The sequence below is a fragment of the Tursiops truncatus genome, chromosome 10, assembly GCF_011762595.2.
Source record: "Tursiops truncatus isolate mTurTru1 chromosome 10, mTurTru1.mat.Y, whole genome shotgun sequence".
NCBI classification, from domain to species: Eukaryota; Metazoa; Chordata; class Mammalia; order Artiodactyla; family Delphinidae; genus Tursiops; species Tursiops truncatus.
Window position 1 is genome coordinate 84672577 of NC_047043.1, and position 26951 is coordinate 84699527.

The following is a 26951-nucleotide window of genomic DNA, read 5'->3' on the forward strand; positions in this document are numbered from 1 at the left end:
TTAAGAACTCTGTGCAGGCATTCTAACACTGAATACAGAATGTATAGAAACTCAACCTGAGGCTTCTGCTCTTATCTGAAAGTTAGTAGACGGTAAGGAATTTCCATTGGTGTTATAGTTTTTTCTCAGAGGCGAAAGGGGGAAAGGCAGCAAGATATGCTAGTTTCCACGGTCTGTAAAGTATTTGCAAATAATTTAATTGCTAAGCATATCAGATGATGTTTTTATTTAGAACAAAACTGGGTAAAAAAATTACAACCCATGAAATTTGAGGATTTGGAGCTGGAAAGCACTACAGAGATCTATTAAATATAAGCCTTTTATCTGATAGGTTAGAAAACAAAAGCCAGGAAAAGTTTAGAGTCACACCCTGTGCTCAGGCAGAGGCTGCATGGAGCTCAGGCCTTTGCAGGCACTCTGCATTTGCGTTCACTACCCGTCCTCTTTACAGCTGACATATACCACTTCAAAATAAAGGATTTATAATGGAGTGATAATTAGCAATTGCAACGACGGGGAAGAAGAAGGATTACTTTATAATGCTTCCCAAATTCAGCGTTTATATTCACTTGAAACACACATTGTAATAACTAAGCTTGTCTGGTTGCATTTCAATGTCAACTTTTTAAAGTCTGAAAATCCTTTTAGATTTGTTTACTTATTGGTGACACTGTTGTTCTCATCAGTGAAAAACTGACTATCAGGAGAAATACACTAAGACCCTCTAACCTGTAGATATCTAATTTTGTAGTAATTCTTGAAAATTAAAGGTAAAAATAAAATACAAATTCCATCTTTAAGGCTTCTATAAGAAAATATTTTACAAATTCAATTTTCATAACATCTCACGTCTTATTTATACCTTCAGAATGAGGAAAGTTTGAATTTACTTGGCTTAAGCCAAAGTCATTTATTTTCACAGTGCCATGGTTTTTTTTTTTTTTTTGGTCAGTAACCTGTATTTTATTTTATTTATTTATTTTTTTAACATCTTTATTGGAGTGTAATTGCTTTACAAGGTGCCATGGGTTTTAAAAGTGGTTATTACTTAACTTTTGACAAGATCCACTTAGAAACTTTAAAGTATATTCTAAACTATATAGACACCTCAGAACACAAACTTAAGTATAATTTATATATGAGTGAAATGAGCAATCAGTCAACTTTAGCCCACATGACAAATTCTAGACCAACGAAGAATAGCAAAACTTAAGATGATTCAGCCAATTTGTAAATCCGTGATGAGAAGCCACCTCAGTATTTACCTCTAGAACCTACTGTAAAAAGAGGGTCCTCCACAGCCCATGAAATCATTTCACAGGTGACCAGGATGACATATGCACCTTGGCAGCTTTAAAGGCCAAGATCTGCAGGGAGGTGACAGTGAGGATGGGCCACTCTTGCCACTCGAGAGATTCAGAAGGGTCCCCATCGACCTTTTTGCAGCTATACTAATGGTGCAAATAAAGGACGACAAATATCTAACATTTTTTCTATATTGCAGCAAATGGGATTCCATTATTTGTTAGCACATTCACTTTCTTTATGCATGTTCGTGCTTAAGTGGAATAGAGCAGCCTAGACATCTACCAGTACAAGTTTCCTGGTCAAATCAAAATTCCTTCCCCAAAAACCCTCCCTGGCATTTGTCTGACACTGACAAACAAGTGTATCAGAGAATATTCTTCAAAAACAGAAAACTGAAACTCATCATCAGCCCTAAATGCTGCGAAGAAAACCTTATTATGTCATACAGTGAAAACACAGCCAGTCAGAGCAACACCATCACTTTGGGGAAGAGAATTAAAGACAGGAAGTTAAGTCCAGTCATCTTGTTAACTCTCCACATTTCCTCAATAGTCTGCAAAACATGCAGCCTGGTTTGTAATTGAGGGAAGGCATTCAAGCCAGGTTGGAGGGCCCTCAGCTTACTAGACTAAGTTGGTAAGGGTGAGACAGGCTGGGACCTGGGACCCTTTGCTGCAGTGCTGCAATGCTTGCACCTGGACACACCTCTCCTCCAGCAAAAAAATACAAAGAAACTGTATGGGACTAAAAATAACTGCGTGCCTGGCAGTTGGGGCAAATTCTGGACAAAAGATACAAAGAGACCAAAAAACCCAACTGCCACTTTTGAAGAGCCTGGAACAAAAGCAGGGCATCAGGAGCAAAAGCAGGGCGCTGCTCGCATGCCCCCTGCACACACCACCACCTAAGGGGTGGGCAAAACACCTAAGCCATCCCTCTGGCCCAACCCCTGGACACACCCCTAGCCTCACTCCATAGAAGGAACAAGCTCACCACCCCCTGCCCCCCACCCCTCCCGGGAGCGAACAAGCAAGGGAACCTGCTGTTTGTTCCCACTCCCCCCTGCTGCTGCCGGGGCCCCAATAAAGCCTTGCCTGAATTTGTCTGGCCTCTGATCAACTTCTATTGATTAAGGAGGCCAAAAACCCTGGTAGGTAACAAGGGGACAGGATCAGATTGCCTGTATAGCTAGCTAACTGCTGCTTGGCTAACTGCAGCCTAACTGAAAGTTTGTGGTTAACTCAGCAGGACCCATCACCATAGAAGGCTTGAAAACTATTTCGTACTTGAAATACATTTCTGGCAACCTCCAAGAGAGTAGATGTTTAAAAGATTATAGCATGCTTATTAAAACACTTTCCTGTATTTTCACTTTTGTGCTATCAACTATGCTGGGAAAAACTGCACCAAGTTAATTGTTTGAACAAACAGGTGCTCCATGTCTACAAGATGAACCTCCACAGCACAGTGTACAATGCAAAACAAAGTAGACGACTTCCAAAAGGGCACAGCTAATCCTCTGATGGGAATGATCCTGCACAAGAGCTTAACAAGTTACTCTGCCAGCACTCCGGATGCCAGGCACATTCTCCCTCATCGAATTCTCTAAGAGGCACTCAGTGAAGCAACAACTAAACTCCTACTAACTTTTCCCCCATCTTACACCAACTTTCGGTGTGTCATTTTTCTTCTTACCCAGAAAAATTCTAACTTTTACTGGCAAAAATATGCATATGAGGTAGGAAGTGCACACACAGTTCATACTAATGTGTCCTATCTGAAAGGTGATCTCAGTCCCCTCTGTTTTCTGATCTTCATTATCAGAGTCTCTTATATAGCTTGCTGTCCATACATGATGACACACTGCCCCAAAGCTAGGACTGTTCTGCACAGGGAAAATTCATAAAAGATGGTTGATGCAAAGCAGTGGAAAAAGTACTCAAATAACCTTCAACTTGTACCCATCTTGAAATCCACCTGAGAAGTTCACTTTCAGTTAAGTGTTATCATTCTGCTGCCCTCTGCATATGAAGATGATGAGTGGCTAAGGAAATTCAACTCGAATGCCATAATTAGGTGTACTGCTTGCATTCCTTCGTCAAGTTTTCTCTTTTTTTTAAACAAAATTTACTCAAGATCTACCTTGCACTTTAGTAAGTTATTACTAGTGAGCCAACGTCAAACTAAGACAAAAGTGAGATATGCAGAGAGGAAAAAGGATGATAAAAACTTGACACTCTCAAGCCAGAATTACATTGTTGTATAATTGATCTCCAGATGGCAATTTCAAAAAAGCTTGCTGCATCAATAAAATACACATTAAAAAGTTACAAAAGGAGAAACTAAAAAGCCATTTTATTTCTTCTGCTGAGTTCTAAACAGAATAAAGAAAAAGAGCTCAAACATAGACACCTGTTCCCCACTACCCTGAATTTCTAATAATCTGACGCCATTTGGTGTTAGTTTTAATATATATTGTGTATCTCAATCAAGCTTAATTACTTGTTGTTCAAGAAACTGTCTTGAACATGCCAAGGGTAGAATTATTTACTGCTTTTTCACTATAAAGTAAAATGATGAAAACCTAACTTTTCACACAAGATTTATAATACATTCAGAAGGTTCTGGGGCAAAAATATAGACAGATGTTATAAGCTGTTGTTTCATTGTTGGGTAAAAAAAGCTAAAAACCAAGAAAATAATCAAGTCAGGAACCCAGTATCATTTTAGAAACAGACTAACAAAGGTCACAATATATCATTTTTCACTAGTAAGACTGCCTTCTTAAAAAATATTTTTCTATAAGAGGATGAAAAAGATAAATTTAAAACTTCTGCTCTTCAAAAGACATCAATAAGAAAATGAAAAGGCACATATATTTGATAAAGGACATACATTCAGAACATAGAAAGAACTCTTACAATTCTAAAAACACAGACAACCCAATTTTTGAAAAGGGGCTAAAATATGTGAATAGACATCTGACCAAAGAAGATACACAAATGGCTAGTAAGCACAAGAAAAGATGCTCTTCGTTAGTGATTTCAGAATCACAAATTAAAACCACAATGACGTTCCACAACACATTCACTAAAAAGGCTATAATAAAAAATACAATACAACCAAGTGCTGGTGAGGATATGGAGAAAATGGAACCCCTGTATGTTGTTGGTGGGAATATATAAAATGGTATAACCCCTTCGGAAAGCCCTTTGACAGTTTCTTTGGAGTTAAATATACAACTACAAGTCAGCAATCCACTCCTAGGTTATCTACTCAAGAGACACAACATAAAAAAAAATAATAATAATAACCACACAAACATTTATAACCACCACAATTGGAAACGATCCTAAATCCATTAACTGGTGAATACAGAAAACGAAATACTACAGAGCAATAATGAAACAAGGTGGACAAACCTCAAAAACATTATACTAAGTGAAACCAGACACAAAAGACTATACAGTGAATGATTCCACTGCCATAACATTTATACAGAGACTAAAAACGTATCAATGATTGCCTGGAGTGAGGACTCACTGAAAACAGGCCCAAGGGAAGTTTCTGAAGTGCTGTGTTCTAAAACTGGACTTTAGTGATGGCTGTAGAGCTGCATAAGTTCACCAAAACTCACTGAATTGTTTGATGGGTGAACTGTATAGTAAATAATGCAATAAAGCTGTTAACTTTAACCCAATCCTCCAAATTTTTTAAATATAGAAGCTAATTTCCAAAATATTCTCACTCCTTATTCTTTATTTACCAATTAGACAACAGACTGTTTTCAAGTATAAATTGTATTGGAATTAAAGAAAACTCAAGATAGTAGCAGTTTCCCATTTAAGACACTATGTTTAGAAAATTCTAACATAGCATACATATTCTATCTAGTCTTATGTGTAGTGTCAAAAAAAAAAAGAAAGAAAAAAGCATTGCCCAGTAATTGTACTCTTGGGCGTTTATCCTAGAGAAACAAAACTTATGTTCACATAAAAACCAGTACACAAACATTTAGACCAGTTTTATTTGTTCATTATTCAAAACTGTAAATAACCCAAATGTCCTTCAAAGGGTGAACGTTAAAACTGTGGTATATTCATACCATGGTATACCACTTAGCAATAAAAAGGAATGAACTATTGATGCACACAACCTGAATGGATCTCAAAGGAATTATGATGAGTGAAAAAAATCCAATTTCAAAAAATTACATATGTATGACTCCATTTATATAACATTTTGAAAAGACAAAATTACAGAGCTGGAGAACAGATCAGTCGTTGCCAGAGAGGCTGGGGGTGCCGGAGATAATTGTGGCTGTAGAAGAGTAGCTGAGGGGCTCTTGTGATGGCAATTCTGTACCTTGACTTTGATGGTGGTCACACAAACCACGTGTGACAACATTACAAAGAAGCGAATATGCATGCTTTCACACCTACCACCATATGGGTCTGAGTAAAACTACAGAAATCTAAATAAAGTCTGTGGGTTGTATCAGTGTCAATTTTCTGGAAGTGGTATTAGTCATGCAAGATGTTACCACTGGGAAAAACAGGGTAAAAAGGATATATCAGATTTCTCTGTAGTATTTCTTAAAACTTCCTGTGAACCTATAAGAATTTCAAGATAAAGGTTTTTTTTAAGTTAAAAAAAAAAATCAAGGCACTATATTTGCGTTACTTCTTCTGTGAAACACCAATAAATCACATATTCTGAAGCTGCATTATGCTTAAGTCTTGCGATGTATGATTCTTTTTTATGGGGCATAAACCGCCTCATCAGAAGAAAAGTTGTGATCAAAATCAATCATTAACTTTCGACTCCTAAACACCAGAGGAAAAAAGGTATGAAAGAAATTCAGCACTTAAAACTTCTATACCAAGCAACATAAAACCACCTCTGGAAGTAGACTTAAAATTTTCACCAAAAACAAAAACAATCTTATCAATCAGAAAGGTATTTTCTACAGTGTGGTATAAGCCATGTCTTTAAAAAACTGTAAGACACACAAACAGGCACAGCTTTTGTTATGAATTCCAGGTTTACCAAGCAAGTTCAAATCACTAACCTGGATTCCCCTTAGCACCCTGACATGTAACAAAGTGCATCTGATAAGGATATCTGAGCATTCTGTTAGCAGAAAGAACTATCACCATAAACTGCCATTCTGCTTCTACCTGTCTTCTGTGTGCCTAATTTCACCTTCCTTCACCTACTATCCCTCACTGAAAGCCTGTGAAGCTCAGCCCCTGGAATCTGGTGACGTACTGATGGCACCATCAAGTCTTCAAATGGAATGGACAGCTGCCAGGAAAAGGAGGTAGAGGTGGGGAAGCCTTCCTGCCCATTTCAAAGAAAGGTGCAGCTGTAAAGTAGCCATTTGAAAAACCGTAACATTACCTGACAGTTATAACAGTAAAAAGAAAAGCAAAATGGGCACATACTGTAGTCCTTTTGCACCCTGAACTCAACAGATAACTAAAGACAAAAGGATACAAAACATGGGAAGAGATGCTAAAGGAACTAAAAGAAAGGAATGCCAAAGTTCAAACTCAGAGAAGTGTGTTCAGAAGATTAAACCCTCTCAATGTTCCAACACAGTGAACAAATACAGAAGGATTTCAAATAGCTAACAAACATATGAAAAGATGTTTAACCTTCTTGATAAGGGAAATGTAAATTAAAACAATGAAAAATCCTTTCCCATCCTATAGATTCCATTCTCCCTTCTCAAATTTAAATCTGATAACCCAAGTGTTGATATTACAGGCATAACCTGGAGATATTCTGGGTTCAGTGCACAGCAATAAAGTGAGTCATGGGAACTTTTTGGTTTCCCAGTGCATATAAAAATTATGTTTACGCTATACTGTAGTCTATTAAGTGTTAACGTCTTTAAAAAATATATACACACCTTAATTAGAAAATATTGCTAAAAAATGCTAACTATCAGAGTCTTCAGCGCGTTGTAAGCTTTTTGCAATGGTGACATCAAAGATCACAGATCACCATCATCATCATATAATAATGAAAAAGTCTGAAATTACAAGAATTACCAAAATGTGACACAGAAACACAAAGTCAGCAAATGCTTTTGGAAAAATAATGCCAACAGACTTGCTTGACACAGGATTGCTATAACATTCCATGTGTAAAATGCATCACCTGTGAAGCGCAAAGGAAAACTGGAATTCTGCTGCTGGCAAGAAGAGTCTGGAGGACAATTTAGTAGACAGTCAGCCCTCTATCTGTAGGTTCTACATCCATGGATTCAACCAACTGCTGACCAAAACTATTAGAAAAAAATGAAAAAATTTCTAGAAACTTCCAAGACCCAAAACTTTAATTTGTAGCATGACAGCAACTACGTACATAGCATTTACATTGTATTAGGTATTAAGAGATGACCTGAAGTACACAGGAGGATGTTAGAAAGTACACGGGAGGATGTGAGGATGTGCGTAGGTTATATGCAAATACCATGCCATTTTATTTAAGAGACCTGAGTATCCTCAGAGTTGAGTATCCGCAGGGGGTCCTAGAAACAATCCCGTGGTAATACCCAGGGATGACAGTGATTCTTAATACTGAAGAAGCTCGTATCTTATGATCCATCAATTCCACTTAAAAATCTCTAATCTAAAGAAACTCACAAACTTATCACAAGAAAAAATTTCAAAGATGCTTCCAACAGTGCTACCTGTAATAAACAAAAGGAAAAGAAATCTAAGAATAGACAAGCTATTTTACCCAATAAAATACTACATAACAGTTAACATGTGCAAGTCAGATCTAGTATCAACATGGATGTATCTCAAACAATGCTGAGTGAAAAAAATAAGATATAAGACAGGTACTGTACACCATTTAGGTTGATTTTCCAAACAAAGAAAAAAGGTTTATATTGATAATGAATTCATACAAACACGTACTAAAAACAGGAAAATATGCACGTGAATGATATATACATCTGCTTCAGTAACAGTGGTGTACTCACCATTTAAATCCCAACTAACGTACACTAAACATTTTAATTAAAATTTCCCAAAGCAAATGTAGGAAAAAATGCTAACATTTATTAACGACGGGTGGAGAGTACGAAGGTACTTTTTACTATTCTTTTGTACTTTTCTGTTAGCTTGTAGGGTTATGTTTTTTCTTAAGTTTTGAAAGGGGTTAGCATATTAGCCAAGGAAAAAAGAAGAGAAAAAGTCTCTGTATCAGGAATGAAAGAAGAGACATCACTACAACTCTTATGAACATTAAATGCATACGGGAAAATTACAAGCAACTTTACGCTTAATGCTGACTGCTTAGATGAACTATGTGTCAAGGAACTTTTCCAACCAAAGCTCACTCAAGAAGAAAGAGAACATAAATAGACCTATATCTACTAAATAAACTGATTTGTACTTAGAAACCTTCAGCAATTAAAATAACAAAACCAGAAGAACCTCCCTCTCCCCGGCCAAGAAGACTTCATTAGTGAATTTCTACCGAAAATTTAAGAAAGAATTCTACACAACCTCCTCCAGAAAAAAAAGAGGAGCACTTTTCAATTCAGTGTTACTAGAATACCAAAGGCCAGCATTACTAGAATACCAAAACTAGGCAAGGACAACACAAGGAAACTACACACCAATCTCTCTCACGAATATGGGTCCAAAACTCGTTAACAAATTCCTGGTAAACTGAATCCAGCAATACATAAAAATAATAAAATATGATGACCACGTGGGACTTATACCATGAATGCAAAACTGTTTCACTATTTGAAACATCAAAATAATTCACCATGTCAACAGATTAAAAAAAACAAACAAACAAAAAACCTATATCTCGGGAATTTCCTGGCTGTCCAGTGTTAGGACTCCTCTCTTTCACTGCAGAGGGCCTGTGTTCGATCCACTGGTCCAGGAACTAAGATCCCACAAGCTGAGAGGCGTGGCCAAAACAACAACAACAACACAACTGTATCTCAATAAATGCAGTAAAAAAGCATTAATAAAATTCAACATCCATTCATCATAATAATTTTCAAAAAGGCAGCAAACTACGGGTTCTCTTCAACATTGCCCATGGTCCTTGCCCATGGAATAAGGGGGAAAAATAAATACATAAAAAGCAAACAGACTTTTAAGACGACAAAATAAAACTGTCTTTACTCACAGTCTGCATGACTGTGTATGCAGAAAATCCCAAGGAACATACCAAAAAAATTCTTAAAAAAAAGTGAATACAAAAACCAGTTTTATTTCTACATATTAGCAATGAACCACTGGAAATCTGGAGATGAAAAAGTACCATTTACAACAGCATTAAAACACCTGCAATAGATGTATCTAATAAAATATGTGCAAGATCTGTATGCTGCAATCTGCAAAACACTGACAAGAGAATCAAAGACAACTAAATAGGGGATATACACCACATTCATGGACTGGAAGACTCAGTATTTTTAAGAACTCAATTCTCCTCAAAATGATCTACAGTTGAGCTATCCCAATAAAGTAGCCACTAGTGACATGACTATTTACACTCCAATGTAATTAAAATCAAATGAAATTTAAAATTCATTTCCGGACTTCCCTGGTGGCGCAGTGGTTAAGAATCCACCTGCCAATGCAGATCCCTGGTCCAGGAATATCCCACATGCCGCGATGCAACTAAGCCCATGCGCCACAACTACCGGAGCCTGCGCACCTAGAGCCTGTGCTCCACAACAAGAGAAGCCACTGAGATGAGAAGCCAGAGCACCACAACGAAGAGTAGCCCCCGCTCACCGCAACTAGGGAAAATCCCGCGCGCAGCAATGAAGACCCAACGCAGCCAAAAATAAAATTAAATTTAAAAAAATAAAATTCATTTCCTCAGCCTCAATATCCACATTTCAAGAAGTCAATAGGCACATGTTGTTAGTGACTACCACGTATTCGACAGTGTAGATACAAAGCATGACTATCATTACAGAAAGTTCTATTGCTGTTGGGCAGTGCTGATCTCTAGATTCAATGCAATCCCGTTAAAATCCCAGAAAGTTTCACAGAAATCGACAAGCTGATTCTAAAATTTAGACGACAAAACAATGGACCTAGTAAAGTCAAAACAATTTTGAAAAAGTAGAGCTGTCCCTTGGCGTCGGCGGGGGAGTGGTCCCAGAAACCCCCACTTAAAATCATTTCTAGATTACTTATAGTATCTAATACAAAGTAAATGCTACTCAAATAGCTGCTGACAAGGAGCAAACTCCAAGTTTTGCTTTTCTGAAACTGTCTGGAATCGTGTTTTTTTAAAAAAATGTTTTTTCAATCCATGCTTGGTTCGCTATGGATGCGGACCCTAAGGACACAGAAGGTCAACTGTACCAAGCTGAAGGTTACCTGATTTCACGCCAACTGTACCAAGTTGAAATTTCACGATTTATGCTGACTACTTGCAATAGACAGTATGGTACTGGCAAAAGGACAGACACACAGAATCCATGGAAAAACAGAGTGCAGAAATATATCCACACGTCTGATTTTTAACAAAGACACCGATATAATTCGACAGAGAAGAGTCTTTCAACAAATGGTGCAGAAAAAATTGGGATGTGCATATGCAAAAAATAAGAGACTCAATCTATACCATGCTCCATATGTAAAAATTAACTCAAATGGATCATACACCTAATTGTAAAACCTCAAACGTATTATAAAGCTGCCAATAAAACATAAAAGAAAATCTTTATGATCCCAGTTTAAGCAAAGATTCTTTGGATAAAACATAAAACGCATAAGCCATAAAAGAAAAACACTGATATACTGGGTTTCATAAAAATTAAAAATGTCTGCTCTTTGAAAGACATTATTTTTCCCCCTTTTATTGAGAAATAATTCACATACATCACTGTGTAAGTTTAAGGTGTACAGCATGATGGTTTAATTTACATATATTGTGAAATGAGTACCCACAACAGGTTTAGTTCACATCCACCATATAGATACAATAAAAAAATGAGAACTCTTAAGATCTACCCACTTATCTTTCCTATAGAATAGAGTCCCCGTTTATCCACGGTTTCACTTTCCACAGTCTCAGTCACCCGTGGCCTGAAAATATTACGTGGAAAATTCCAGAAATAAACAATTTGTAAGTTTTAAATTGTGGCCCCTTCTGAGTAATGTGATGAAATCTCGTGCTGTCCACTCCATCCCACCCAGCATGTTAATCTCCCCTTTGTCCAGTATATCTCACCCGTGAGTCACTTAGTAGCTGTCCTGGTTGTCTGAGAGAATATCAAAGTATTCCAGCACTTACGTTCAAGTTAAGTCTTATTTTACTTAGTAACTACCACACAGCACAAGAATAGTGATGCTGGTAGTGATGCTGGCAATTTGAATGTGTCAGAGAGAAGCCATAAAGTGCTTCCTTTAAGTAAACAAGTGAAAGTTCTTGACTCAATAAGAAAAAAAAAATTGTCTGCTGAGGTTGCTAAGATCTAGCGCAAGAATGCATCTTTTATCCATCAATGTGTGAAAAGGGGTCGGGGGAAGAGAATGTATGCTAGTTTTGCTGTCACACCTCAAACTACACAAGTTATGGCCACCATGCATGCTAAGACAAGATGAAAAAGGCATTAAATATATACAATAAGGTATTCTGAGTGTGTGAGAGACACCACATTCAGGTACTTTTATTATAGTATATTGTTATAATTGTTCTATTTTATTACTGTTGTTGTTAATCTCTTACTGTGCCTAATCTATAAATTAAACTTTATCATGGGTATGTATGTATAGAAAAAAACATGGTGTATATATAGGGTTCAGTACTATCCACAATTTTAGGAATCCCTTGGGGGTCTTGGAAAGTACGTCCCATGGATAAGGGGGGACTACCGTGTATCATGCAGCAGTGATAACTAAAGTCATAATGTTGTACACTACATCCCTAGTGCTTATTTCTCTTATAACTGGAAGTTCGTACATTTTTAACCAACTCACTCCAATTCTCCCTCCCCACTGAAGGACACTATTAGGAAAATATAAAGCCACATACTAGAAAAAAACATTTGCAAGACACATATCTGATAAAGAACTGTTATGCAGGATACATGAAAAACTCTAAAAGCTAAATAACAAAGAAACAAAACATTTTAAAATGGGCAAAAAACCTCTAAACTCATTTCACCAAAGATACATGGGTGAGTTACATAAGCAAATGAAAAGAGGCTTATCATTATTCATTAGGGAAATGAAAATAAAAACTACAATGTGGTACCACTACAACCTACTACACAAAACGGCAACTGGCAATACCAAGTACTGAGAAGGATAAGGATGCACAGAAATGGAATTCCTACACTGCTGACGTGAATGCCAAGTGGTACTTTTAGGATGAGGAAATATTCTTTTCCTTGTTTGTAATTAAAAGACCAAGTTCAGACCTAATACATGAAAAGGTTTGATACTACTATATACAAATACCTCAATAAACCAGATTTTTAAAAAATTCTCATCTATTTTCTTAAGTATTTTCTCTAAAATATTTTATCATTTCAGTTTTCCATTCAAAAACTCTTTTCATCATGTCCTTCTAGATGGCCTTCTGAGAGCCTCATATAACCAGCTTCATCAAACCTCAACTCTGCAAGACAAGATGACTGGCTGTTCCACATCACTAGACAGTATGTTTCTAATGCACAGAAATGTACAACCAATGAGATAAGCTTCAAAAAGACATGTAAAGCATTCTACCTCTGTCAAAGTATTCCAGCTGCTCCACAATTATCTATAGAGAAAGTCATCAAGACGAGTTATCAATATGAAAGGATTGATTCTAAAAACAAAGGACATCTTACAAAGGGAAAGGAAGTGCTATGGATGTGATACAGATGGCAACTTAAAAAAAACACCAATCACTCTTACATACTTCCCACTGGGGGAAATTAGATGGGTTGAAGAACGGAAACATATGTCAAGAGAAAGTTCACGCCCCGAACCCCCTCATTTCAAATAAGAAGTCTACCTGTCAAGCACACCAAACCACAGACTTCCAAAGACAACATAAATGTTGGAAGTCGAAGATCGTAATAACTGTTTATGGACTATAACATGAATCAATCACCAGCAGACCTGCACTAACAAGAAATGTTAAAGGAAGTCCTTCAGGCAGAAGGAAAATATTACCACATGTAAATCTGGATCTACAGAAAGGAATGAACAGCACCAAAAATATATGTTGGGAAAATATATAAAACTTCTCGTTATATTTTAAAATCTCTTTAAAAGGTAACTTGACAAATTAAAGCAAAAGTTAATTGTGAGAGACTACAACACATGCAGAAGTAAACCTATGACAATAATAGTGTAAAGGCTAGGTGCAGGAAAAGGGCTACTACAATAAGGTTCTTATACTATATATAAGAAGTGTAATATGACTTAAAGGTAAACTAAGTTAAAAGATGTATATATACTAAAGCAACAACAACCGAAGAGTAATAGCTGAGAAGGTAAGAAAGGACATACGTGAAATAAAAAAACAAAAACAAACAAGCAAACAAAAAAACCTCAAACCAAAAGAAGAGGGGGAACGAAGTATCAAGAATAGGTGGGAAGGGACTTCCCTGGTGACACAGTGGTTAAGAATCCGCCTGCCAATAAATGCAGGGAGTGTCGATCCCTGGTCCGGGAGGATCCCACATGCAACTAAGCCCATGTGCCACAACTACTGAGCCTGCACTCTAGAGCCTGTGAACCACAACTACTCAAGCCTGTGCCTAGAGCCCATGCTCCACAACAAGAGAAGCCACTGCAATGAAAAGCCTACGCACCAAGGAAAAGTAGCCCCCACTTGGTGCAACTACAGAAAGCCCGCGTGCAGCAACAAAGACACAACACAGCCAAAAATAAATAATAAACTCAAAAAAAAAAAAAAGTATAGGTGGGAAAAATAACAAATAGTAAGACAGTAGTTAAAATTTAAAACCAATAATATCAATAATCACATTTAATGTAAATGGTCTTAACACCACAATTAAAAAGGCAACGTTGTGATATCTGATCAGAAAAACTAAACCCAACTACCTACTGTCTGTAAGAAACCCACGTCAAATAAAGATACAAATATGGGAAAGGGTATGCCACGCTAACCCTAGTCAAAAGAAAGCTGGAATTACTATATTAATATATGACAAAGTAGGTAACAGAGCAATAAATTACCAGGGATAAATAGGGTCATTTCACAATGACAAAGAGCTCAATTCGTCAAAAAGACATTATTCTAAATGTTTAGACACCCTAACAACAAAATTGAGATAATTAAACCAGAAGTCAATGAGAAGGATACCTAGAAAATCCTCACACACTTGGAAACTAAGTAACATAATTCTAAATAATGCATCAGTCAAAAAGAAATTAAAGGGATAAAAAAGTATTTTGGATTGATTGAAAAGGCAAACACGTTATCAAATTTTATGGGTTGTAACTATAATAGTACTTGAGAGGGAAATATATAGCATCAAACGCCTGTATTTAAAAAAGAAGGCTCTCAAATCACTGACCTCAATTTATACCTTAAAAAACTAGAAAGGTATAATAATAGTAAAGACTAAAACAGAAATCAACAAAATACAAAAGAGAAACAAAGAAAAATCAGTGAAATCAAAACCTCACTGCGATCAATAAAATCCTGGTAAGCCCAACTAGACACACCAGGAAAAAGGGAGAAAACACATATCACCAATAAGGAATAAAAGAGGTGACAACTCGGGCTTCCCTGGTGGCGCAGTGGTTGAGAGTCCGCCTGTCGATGCAGGGGACACGGGTTCCTGCCCCGGTCCGGGAAGATCCCACATGCCGCGCAGCGGCTGGGCCCGTGGGCCATGGCCACTGGGCCTGTGCGTCCGGAGCATGTGCTCCGCAACGGGAGAGGCCACGGCAGAGGCCCGCGTACCACAAAAAAAAAAAAAAAAAAAAAAGGTGACATCTCTACAGGTGTTATAGATATTAAAAGGATGATATGGGAATATTATAAGCCACTTTATTTCAGTGAAATGGACAAAGTTCTACATTCCTTGAAAGGCACAAACTGTCAGAGTTTGTGCAGGAAGAAAGAAGTAATCTCAATATTCTTACACCTTTTAAAGAAATATAATTTGTAGTTAAAAACTACCTATAAAGAAGACTCTAGGCCCAGATGGCTTCACTGGTGAATTCTACCAAACATTTAAGGAATAAATAACACGAATTCCATACAAACTCTTTCAAACAATTAAAGAGAAGGAACATTTCCCAACTCATTCTATGAGACTCACATTAGCCTGAATGTAAAACCAAACAAATATAAGGTAAGAAAACTACAAACCAATGTCCTTCGTGAACACAGATGCAAATATCCTTAACAAAATAATCCAACATGGATTATTGCCCTGAGAATACATCATGACAAAATGAGATTATCCCAAAAATACAAGGTTGGTTTAAAATTCAAAAAATCAACCAATGTAATTCATCTTTACACATGAAAACCTGTATAACTGTTTTAATAAATCCAGGGGGTAACTATATTTGACAAAGTCCAACATCTATTCCCCAATAAAAACTCTCAGCACACCAGAACAGAAACTTCCTCAACCAACCAAAAGAAAACCCAACTAAATACCATACCTAATGGTAAAAGACTGAATGCTTTACTTCCTTAAAAATCAGGAACAATACAAGGATTTTCACTCTTACAACTTCTATTCAACATTGTACTGGACAAATGACCAGTGCAATAGGCAAGTCAGAAAAAACAAACAAAAAAAATCAAGGCATCCAAATTGGAAAAGTAAAACTATTAATTCATAGACAAGATCATCGATGAAAAAAACTACAGAACCTGAAAAGAACAAAACAAAAACCCTGTATTTTTATAAACTAGCTACAAACAACCAGAAATTGAAAATTTTAAAGTACCAACATTCACACAGCATCAAAAATGTGATAAACTTGACAAAAATATGCAAGACTTGGCCACTGAAAACCACAAAACACTGTTGAGAGAACATTTAAGTAAATGGATAGCTACACCATGTTCAAGGATTGGAATATGGAATCTAATGTTAAGATGTCCATTTCTTCCCAAGTTTATCTATAGATTCAACAAATCCAAACAACAATCCCAGCAGGCTTTTTTGTAGAAATCGACAAGCTGATTCTGAACTTTATATGATAATGCAAAGGACCTAAAATAATGAAAATTACTTTGAAAGCAAAATTAAAAGTCTTATCAGCCTGCCTCTGTATCCAAGGGCTCCACATCCACAGATGCAACCAAGCAAAAATATTTGGGGAAAAAAAATCCAACAAAGCAAAACGTGAATTTACCATACGTCGTCAACTATTTACATAGCATTTACATTGTGTTAAATAGTAAAACTACTGTAGAAATGATTTAAAGTACACAAGAGGATGTACACAGGTTACATGCAAATACGCCATATTATATAGGGGACTGGTGCTTCTACGGATTTTGGTATCAAAAGGGGGTCCTACAACCAATCCCCATGGATAGTGAGCATCTACTGTATGCCCCGATTCCAAGACATTACAAAACTATACTAATTAAGATAGTAGTAAAGAAAGACAAACATATCAATGGAACAAAATAGAGTGACAAATACACAGTCCATTGATTTTCATCAAAGATGCCAATGCAATTCAACGAGGAAAGAATAATCTTTTCAATAAATGGTGCTAGAACAACTGGATAGCCATATATGTAAAACAAACAAACAAAAAAACCCAACTTACTTCACCCTTACAAAATTTGTATACAAGTGTTAACCCAAAATAAACTAAAGACCTAAAGGTAGTCATTATAACTATAAAACTTCTAGAAGATGATCTGAGAAAATCTTAGTGATCTCTGGCAAAGATTTCTTAAATGACACAAAAAATTATAGAAGAAAAAGGAAATTAAAATTCATCAAAATTAGTATATCTGCTCTTCAATATACTTCCAAAACATGTATCTGAATCTAGAAGAACTCTCACAATTCATAAGTCAAGCAACCATATTTTAAAATGGAGGAAAGATATAAAAAAGATAATAAAAAGAAAATACACAGATGGCAACTAAGCACATGAAAACACGCTCAACATCATTAGTTATTAGGGAAACACAAATTAAAACCGCAATGAGATACCATCAGAAGCCCTCTTAACATTAAAAAGACTGACCACATCAAGGCTGGCAAGATGTGGAGCAACTAGAACTCTCATACACTGCTTTGGAAATTTAAAATAATATAACCACTTTGAAAAAAAAGTCTGGCAGTTTATTAAACACACCCACTGATTCTACTCTGAGGTATGTACTCCAGAGAAGTGAAAGTATACATCTACACCAAGACTTGTTCAGCAAAGTACAAAGCAGCTTTTTGTTTGTAAGAGCCAGAAAATGGAAACTCAAAGGTCCATCAACAGATGAAAGAATAAACAAATAGCAGAATATGCATGCAATGGAATATTACTCAGCAATCAGAAGTAATAAACATGGATGAATCTCAAAATAAGCATGCTGATTGAAAGAAAACAGACCCAAAGAAGTGCATACTGTATGATTACATTTGTGTAAAATTCAAGAAAATGCAAGCTAATCTATAGTGACAGAAAGCAGATTAGTGGTTGCCTGGAGACAGAAAGGAGCGAAAGCAATTACCAAGGGGCAAGAGGAAATTTTTAGGAGTGATAGATATGATCATTATCTTCTTTGTGGTGGTTTCCCAGTTTACTCTTCAAATGTGAAGTTTTTTATATGCCGATTATACCTTAATAAAACTGAGAAGGAAACACAGATGACAAGATGCTGTGCTTTTTTTCCCTGACTGCAGTGTAATACTTCTTGGTTTCTCTTAGATAATACAAAGGATTAAGTAACACAGAGTTAATACAGAAATTATACATTAGTGTACAAAATTTACACAGGTTTTACTGTTTATCATCTTTTAAAATCAGGAGATAAAAAATCTAGCTGTTTAGTACTATCTGACAACACATTCTAGAAATGCTACAAATAGATCCTCTTGTAGAGCAGTTATCTTCTCGCTAGTTTCGAAGTATTTTCAAAATACTCCATCTCCATTCCTAGTAATTTTAACTGGCAATAGAGCCTGACATTTTAGCTGTAAATTTAGTATCAATACCATCATTACCATTACACACACACACACACACACACAAAACACATCCTATAAATTATAACATGCATCTCTTCAGGAACAATCTGCACTGCCAGAGTTTCACCAAGGCATAAAGTGGTTTTCCTGATGACTGGAAGAGGTCATAAATCTAGCTTGTTTACAGCTTCGTGTCGTGTATTTGGGGTCGCTATGCTATTTCTCACACTCCCTACAGTAGAGTAATCCTACTCTTCTTATCTCCACATCAGTATCTGATCCAAACAATTTCATGTCCAGCACAAGAAAAGATACGAAAGGAACGAAACACAGCCAGGCTGAATTTACTGAACGGTCAGTTATCTAGTTAGCTCTTCCCTGCTTCACGTCACCTAAAACTTCTCATGGGGCTGGACACGGAGAGTTGGGACTTCTTTCCCTACTTTTGAATCCATGAGTCTTGAAAAGCCAGAGGTTAGCAAAGAAAAGTATGTATCAATTTCCACTTGCCAGAAGCCTCGTGTGTTCTAATTCCAGGGTCTGCTGTTTGGTGTTTTGTTTGGGGATTTTTCTTGGGGGGGGGGGGGGCGGGGAATGATAAAAAGGTTGAAGCTAAAATGAATTTGGGGGTTAGATGAGGAAATTCTAAATCATATAAGACAACTGAAAACTGGCTCTAATGTTCTGCATTCATCACTCTTACTGTGCTTCATCTCATAAAGCAGAAGCAGGGGAGGCCAACTAAACTGGTTCCTCTGATTCTAAATGCAGCCAAATGGAAAGAATTGAAAAAGTGTTCATTCACAGGTAATAAAATGTATTCCACAAATATTTGCTAAACTGAAAGTCAAACTGTATCCTCAAGAACAGAACTATAGAAAAAGTCTGATTTATCTGCACACTACAAATATTCTGACCCTAAAGAACAATCAGTTAAGTCCAAAAGCCTATTCTTTAAAGGAAAATATAAAGAACACAAGAAAACCACATACTATACCTTACTTTCTACAATCCGGATAGGTTTACTCAATTACATAAAGGTAAAAGTGTTTTAAAATGAAATTCACAGTAGCAGACACCACCATGAAGTCAAAGTTAGAGTTAGCTCTGACCTATCGAAACTCTCATTCATTAGCATGAGGGTTAGAAAAGTTAAAATGACACAAAAATATATATGTCATTATGTCAGACTTTGAAAGGTTTTCCACTTCACCACATTGCCTATTACTAAGAAGCTGGAGAATAAAAACTATTGTAAATTTGAATTTTACTTTATAGACATTTGAACAAGAGTTACAAACAATTTCTAAAGCAGTATTTCATAGAAAACTATAGAGCCTGGATAAAGGAAAGGGGAATAGGAAAAGATAATCAGGACCTGTTTACTTGACAAAATCACTGAACTGGAAATAAAACAAACTTCCAGGGACAGGAAAACAAAGCTAAAAAGGACACTTTAAAGATTCTATTGGTCACTGAGAAAAACAAAGCAATATCCTTATACCAATTTTCTGTGAGCATGTTACAAACAAAATTAATTCTGAAAATACACCTCTCAAAACCACAAGAGGATCACAATGACTCGCCAAGTTAGCATAAATTGATTAAGTATTAGGATTAACTCTAATACTAAGTTTAGCAAGTTTCCCAATCTACTGAACAGCTTGGTTGCTGTGTACTAAATTTATTCAATTTTGTAAAGACATTTCTTGCTTGTAAATATTCTTTAAAACTAGGTATTGATTTTACAGAAGTTTCTACATTAACATCTATTTAGAAACCTTAGTCTCTATTTTCAATGATAATTTGTTTATTCTCAAAATTCACACTATAGTTATTAAGTGCTTATTAATAGCTAATAGTTTTATTTAAAATGCAACAGGGCTTCCCTGGTGGCACAGTGGTTGAGAGTCCGCCTGCCGATGCAGGGGACACGGGTTCGTGCCCCGGTCCGGGAAGATCCCACATGCCGCGGAGCGGTTGCACCCGTGAGCCATGGCCGCTGAGCCTGTGCGTCCGGAGCCTGTGCTCCACAACGGGAGAGGCCACAACAGTGAGAGGCCCGCGTACCGCAAAAAAAAAAAAAAAAAAAAAAAAAAGCAACAAATTCACTTTTTTACCAAAACATCCCAATTCATCAGGAAAAATATCTTCTCACATGAAATTCATTACTCACATGAAATTCATTATTAGATCAAAGATTTCTGAAAATACTAACAATTCAGAGGCTCTGTTTATAAAACAGTACCAGCTGAAAGGGAAAGATCCGGGACTTCACTCCTGAAAAATAATAGGTAAAATTCCAACATGTCTAAATTATTAAACAATTCAAAAAATTCTCTAGCCTACCTCTTGAACATCCTTTTGCTAAGAGAATTACGATCATTCTGAGTCCTATGTAGCTGCAAAATTTCTAAGAAAAATAAAGACTTCACGATCTTGTCAATTTTAATCCTCCTTAAGCCATACTCTAGAGCCTAGTAGACCCTCTAGTCACTGTTTTACAAACCTTTAAAGATAGCTCTGTTTCTAAAACCTTCAAGCAGAATGGAATTTAAGAGGAGGTCATTCTTTAGGAGTTCTCCTGAGAAGGATCACCTTTTTAAAAGATACTGCTTCAGAAGAATTCTATTTTGCAATCAATTGTTGTCTCAGCTGTGAGCAGAAAAGCAGGTATCAACTTGAAAGAGAGATAATCAAGGGACCTATCTAAACAGTAACAACAGAACAGCAACAACAGAACAGTAACAACAGACTATGCAAAGAGTAATGTAAAATTAGAAACTAAAGAGAGGAAGTAAATTAGGGTTAGCAGTATTTCCAAGTCATTTACCAAGGTGTTTTCTTTTTTAAATGGACATACCCATTTGCAGAGAGGGTTAACCAATATACAGCACAATCATTTTAAAAAGGAAACAGGATTCTTAAAAGGGAGATTAGGAGAATGGATTACACTCTAAAGGGTTTCATGAAGAATACAACAGCAGCAGCACAGAAGACCCTGCCTCTGAAGACATAACAGTATGTCACTGTACCTGCCCATGAGGGCTTCAAATGTAAACTTGGGGCAACAAACGCAAACAAGAAGTTTCGGTACAAAAATTATGCTATGCTATGCTAGAGATGCATACAAACTGCTTCAATGATCACAGAAAAAAAAGAATCAAGAAAGGATTCCCAAAAGATCTGACATGAGCTATGTCTAGAAGCAGAAGGTGGCATTTCCTAGGCAACAGTAAGAGGTAAGAATATAGTTCCCTGTGCTATACAGTAGGACCCTGCTGTTCATCCATTCTACAGAGTCTTTCTTTTAATTAAACGATATAATAAAGACCAAATAAGCATACCCCTAAGGCTGCAGGACACCTGTCTGTACTTAAAAAAAAAAAAAAAAAAAAAAAATTCATCTTCCACACCAGGTGTTCTGTCTCGAAGCCCTTATCTTAAAGATCCTTAATAGGAGATTAAATGAATCTAGTGTTTTGGTCAGTCTGCAGTGAGCTTAATTTATTTGGGAAAATCAGGGACAAGGATTTATTAACCCATAAATGAAGAATTTAAAAATAAAAAGATTAACTATAACTTAAATAGGAAACTATTTAGTTACACATAAAGTTGACAATGCCAAAAAGTTTTAACAAAGTTTTCCTTTTCGAGATTCTGAAATGTGTATCTACTGATATATCTTGGGGGTGGAGGGTAAGACATTACAAATACATTATTTTCTATATATTTTAAGACAAGTTATTTGGCATCATGATATTCAAGAGTCATTATATTAAAAGCTAACAAAACTGACATAAATCACAGTGTTTCAAAACTGGAGGAAACATAGACATCATCTAGTTCTGTGAATTTCAGGGAATTTCAAGTGTTAACTGCAACCCACAGTTTTACATTCCAACCTAGCTCACAAATCTGTACATATATATTTTACAATATATTATTTTTAAAATATATACAATTGTAGTAGCGGACATCATGTATAGTGAAACTTTTAAGAAATCCTAGGCATTAAGATTGCCCCTGCCAAAACAGTAGACATCTTTGTAACATGATTACATCAAACTTCATCCCCAAAGTCAATCAGGATAGCTACATTCCACAAACCTCACAACTCTTCAATAAAGAAAAACAAATACCAAAGCAGAATTTCATGTTGTAAGACATCACCAAGATCAGAAATGATGAGTCTTTCGTAGGAGTTCTGATGGGTTCTTTGTGTAAGATTTACAGCCCTTAACTATATAAGGGTAAAGGCTATATAGACAGGAAGAGAGGCACTGTGAGGCAAATCATGCTGAGCCAAAGTAAAACTATCCGAAAAGGCAGAGAGAAAACCAAGGGGCAAAGAACATTCCACCTACCTCCCCCTGTCATCACTCGGTCCTGAGCACCAAAACATAACTTCCCTTCTATAAATATGCTTCAACGATGCACACCAAAAGTACTTGTGTCAAGATGACTTGATAGTTTACTGTCACACATTCTGTCCCAGGGTACCCAGCAACAAATTGGATGTCCTGTGACTTCCTCAATTTTCTTAATTGAAGAAGAAACCAGAAAAAGGTCAGCAATGCACACACTGAAAGGAGAATCTACATATTAGAACACAAAGAATGAACACCTGATGATATATGCTGCACCTGACTCTGCCCAGGAGACGACTGCCTTGCACTGCACCACCGCACTGGGAGAGTCAATCATTCACAAACTGCCTCTCACCACTGACTTTCAATGGTGGCATGCAATGTTCCTTCAAAGAACTGTTTAATTTTCTGAGTAAGTCAAGCAACGAACAGCACTTCAGACGAATAGCACTTCAAATAATCTGATTTTAAGGCAGTCGGCGTATATAGCATATTCTTAGCCCATTTTTATGGGTATATTTAACCGAGAAACAGAAAGATAAACACTCAACTTCACAACAAGCAAAATACATCACCTAATCTACACAGACTTGTATTAACTTTTTACATCACACGTAACCTGATTAGGCTAATAATAATGACGGAATAACTCTGAATCAAAAGAATACAGTTAGGGCTTCCCTGGTGGCGCAGTGGTTGAGAGTCCGCCTGCCGATGCAGGGGACACGGGTTTGTGCCCCGGTCCAGCAGGATCCCCCCATGCCGCAGAGTGTCTGGGCCCGTGAGCCATGGCCGCTGAGCCTGCGCGTCCAGAGCCTGTGCTCCGCAACGGAAGAGGCCACAAGAGTGAGAGGCCCGCGTACCGCAAAAAAAAAAAAAAAAAAGAGCACAAAACATTTTTTTCTTAAATGTTTTAGTATTTTTTTATCCATATTTATTGGAGTATAGTTGCTTTACAATGTTTTGTTAGTTCCTGCTGTGCAGCACAGTTAATCAGCTATATATATACACATATATCCACCCCTTATTTGGATTTCTTTCCCATTTTGGTCACCACAGAGCACTGAGTAGAGATCCCTGTGCTATACAGTAGGTTCTAATTAGTTACCTATTTTATACATAGTAGCGTATATATGTCAATCCCAATCTCCCAATTCATCCCACCCCCATTTCCCCCTTGGTATGCATACATCTGTTCTCTACATCACTGTCTCTATTTCTGCTTTGCAAATAAGTTCATCTGTATTATTTTTCTGGATTCCACATATAAGCGATATTATACAAGAGCACAAAACAATTTTAAATTTACAAACACAACATATTTTAGAGTATACAGATATGTTCCAATAATAACAGCTGTTTTAATACTAAGTTAGTGTAACCAATATAAACAAAACTTTCAAATCCCTTAATCTAAAATTTGATTTTGCTTACTTAAATTTCAATATTCTAGAATTAGATTTTTTTTAATTTCCTATTGTGAAAATTGGTTTTTCCAACCGCAAAACTGATACCAACTCATCCACACTACAGAAATCACAGAAAAGCACACATACAAAAAAAACCCATCATCCCACCAAGCAGAATTAGTATTTTGATCAGTCATTACTTCTAGGTATGTATATTAGGTGAAATGGTATGAAATATTATTTCAAGTGGGATTATATTGTTCATCATTTTGTAACTTGCTTTCTTTCAATATATTAAGAGCATTTTCTTATATTAAATATTATTTCTAAATGTGTTCTTAAATTTTTATTTGGAAATAATTATAGATTCACAGGAAGTGGCAAAAATAGTACAAGGTCCCAAATAACCCTTACCCAATTTCCCCAGAATTGCATCTTCTTGATTATAGTACAGTATCAAAACCAGGAAATTTACATCGGTATACTATATGTAAACAGTTCTGTGTCATCTTATCACACGTGTAGATAGATGAAACCATCACTACAATCAAGATTCAGATCTGTTCCATCACCACAAAGACCTCCCTCTTGCTACCCTTTTCCAATCACATGCATCTCCCTCCTTTTCCCGCCATCCCTGACCCCTGACAACCACTAATCTGTTCTCTCTGTAATTTTGTCATTTCAAGAATGTTAATGGCATCCTACAGTAGGTGACCTTTAGAGATTGACTTTTTTCCCTCAGCATAAGGGCCCTTTGAGATCCATGCCAGTTGTATGCATTGATAGTTTCTTCCTTTTTAACTGCTGAGTAGCAGTCCATGGTATGGATGTACCATTCACATACTGAAGGACATTTTTGTTTCCAGTTTCAGGCTATTGCAAGTAAAGTTGCCATGGATACTTGTGAACAGATTTTGTGTGAATGTCAGTTTTCATTTACCTGGAATAAACGCCCAGGAGTGAAATTCCTAGGTCACATGGTAAGTTTTATAAAAAACTGCCCAAACTGTTTTCCAGAGTAGTTGTACCATTCTACATTTCCACCACCACTTGATAGAGATCTCAAACCATTTTTAAGAGGTGCAAAGTATTTATGGCTATTCGATAGTTTCTAACAATTCCTTGTTGATTCCTATATAAGTAATTTCATTTTTTGTTAAAATAACGATGCAATTAATATACATAACACAGAATTTTCACATGCAGATCACACAAATTCCTGTAAATTAAATTGTTGGGGAAGAGGATACAAATATTTTAAAGGCATTTGCTACCAACTGCTGTGATGGCCTTTGGAAAATTTAAATCAACTTACACACCACCCACCCAAGGGTCTGTAAAAATGCCCATTTCCTAGCCTCACTAAAAATTTTTTTTTAATCTTTAATTTTTTACTTGCAAAAAGATGTTACCTTGTTTTGTATTTATTTGAATAATGGGAAGGTTGTATACATTTCCCACACCTCCTAACTTAATTTGCAGTTCTTTCATAAATTACCTGTTCATGTTCTTTGCCAACATTTTACTGGAATGTTGGTTCACTGATTTTAAGACCTGGTTCTGTCTCTCTAACTTACATTGCAAAGAAATAGGTTTTTAAAATAAACGTCTGAAATTCAAGCCAAGTATTAGTAATGCAAGATAACTGCTGATTTTAGGATGTAAAAAATAGTTTAGTTGATATGGTCCCCCAATTTATCAATTCCTATACTTCACACAACATATTTATTAATTAAGGAATCACCTCTAATGCCAGCTCTGGATTAAAAACATGGTTCCTAGAACATTGATCACTTACTTCTCTTAAGCTCACTTCAAAATACTAAGACATAATTTTTCCATAACAGACATCAAAAACGATCTTCACCTTCATGAGGAAGCGTGGCTGGCTTCTCTTTAAAGGAGAATTTAAGGTCATCTAAACCAGTCTTCAAAGTGTGCTCCCCACACCAGCAGCCATCAACATCACCTTGGACTTGAACTTGTAAGAAATGCAAATTCTCAGGATACCCCAGACCTACTTAATCAAAAACTCATAGCCTACATATGAAATCTGATCTGTTGTTAGAAAACAGTCACCAGGTTTGTTTTCGCCCTCTGAGTAACCACCATGCACTTTTGTGTTTAAGACCCAATAAGCTGATGAAACTGGCATCCTATATCACCCTTAATTTCTTGTCCCTCCCAAAGGCTATCAAAGTTTCCTCTTCAATTGTATTGCTTATGATCTGAAATTACAGAGAAAATGTTTTGAGCAAGTTTTAAGATGCTTCTTTTACATCCCCCTTTCCTAGTTTCTTTTCCCAGCCAAAGGATAATTTAAATAGATTTTCTAAATTGACAGAGAGAGGAAAGGAGAGGAGGAATAAAGATCTAATTGTATTTAAAAATAAAAATTTCACCTGTTTTACCTTGTGATTTCAACTACAGGTGGTCCCTGACTTACGATGGCTTTTTCAACTTTACAATGGGGCAAAAGTGATACACATTCAGTAGAAACCACACCTCAAATTTTGAATTTTGATCTTTCCCTGGGCTAGAGATATGTGGTACAATACTCTCTGGTGATGCTGGGCAGAGGCAGGGGCCGCAGCTCCCAGTCAGCCACGTGATCAGCAGGGCAAACAACCAATGTACTTACAACCATTCTGTACACAGACAACCAATCTGTTTTTCACTTTCAGTACAGTATCGATACATTATATGAAATATTCA

At 36.5% G+C, this 26951-nt stretch overlaps 1 protein-coding gene across 1 annotated transcript in view; it reads right to left on the minus strand.

The window, feature by feature from the left end:
* The window catches only part of RYBP (RING1 and YY1 binding protein), a 75121-nt gene that overhangs the window by 38416 nt on the left and 9754 nt on the right, over positions 1–26951 (minus strand). The gene's annotated exons all lie outside the window — the stretch shown is intronic.